We start from the raw sequence: 1,141 nt of genomic DNA on the forward strand, positions 1-1,141 counted from the left end.
TTTTGAATCAAAACATTAATTGATGATGTTATTTTCGAAAATTATGTGATAAAATTAAGAAAATTTTTAAAATTTTCGAAAATAAATAAGAAAAATGAAAAAGATTTGATTTTTTAAAAATATTTTGAAAAAGATAAGATTTTTAAATTGAAAATTTGATTTGACTCATAAAAACAACTAGATTTTAAAAATTTTTGAAAAAGTCAAATCTAATTTTCGAAATTTTAAGAGAGAAAAAGGGAAAGATATTTTTTTGATTTTTTGAATTTTTATGATGAGAGAGAAAAACAATGAAAATGCTCAATGCATGGAGATTTTAGATCAAAACAATGAATGCATGCAAGAATGCTATGAATGTCAAGATGAACACCAAGAACACTTTGAAAATCATGATGAACATCAAGAACATATTTTTGAAAAATTTTTAATGCAAAGAAAACATGCAAGACACCAAACTTAGAAATCTTTCATGTTTAGACACTATGAATGCAAAAATGCACATGAAAAATAAGAAAAGATGCAAAACAAGAAAACATCAAGATCAAACAAGAAGACTTACCAAGAACAACTTGAAGATCATGAAGAACACTATGAATGCATGAATTTTTCGAAAAATGCAAGATGAATATGCAATTGACACCAAACTTTAAATCTGACTCAAGACTCAAACAAGAAACATGAAATATTTTTTATTTTTATGATTTTATGATTTTTTTGTTTTTTTTTTTCGAAAATCACTTTGAAAAAGAAAAATAAGGATTTCAAAATTTTTAATATGAATTCCAGGAATCTTATGCTCTTTAAACTAAAGCTCCAATCAAAGGGTCAGGCATGGCTTAATAGCCAGCCAAGCTTTAGTATGTAACTCAGACATGACACGCTTGACATTCCCTATCCAGAAGAATTAGACCTGGCTTTACAGCCAGCCAGGCTTCAACATGCTTCATGAAACACTAGAATTCATTCTTAAAAATTCTGAAGAAAAATATATTTTTGAAAATATTTTTATTTTAAAATTTTTTCGAAAAGAAAGGAGAAATTTTTGAAAGATTTTAAAAAATTTTTGAAAATAAAACAAGAAGAAAATTACCTAATCTGAGCAACAAGATGAACCGTCAGTTGTCCAAACTCGAACAATCCC

This window comes from Arachis ipaensis, chromosome B08, assembly GCF_000816755.2.
Source record: "Arachis ipaensis cultivar K30076 chromosome B08, Araip1.1, whole genome shotgun sequence".
NCBI classification, from domain to species: Eukaryota; Viridiplantae; Streptophyta; class Magnoliopsida; order Fabales; family Fabaceae; genus Arachis; species Arachis ipaensis.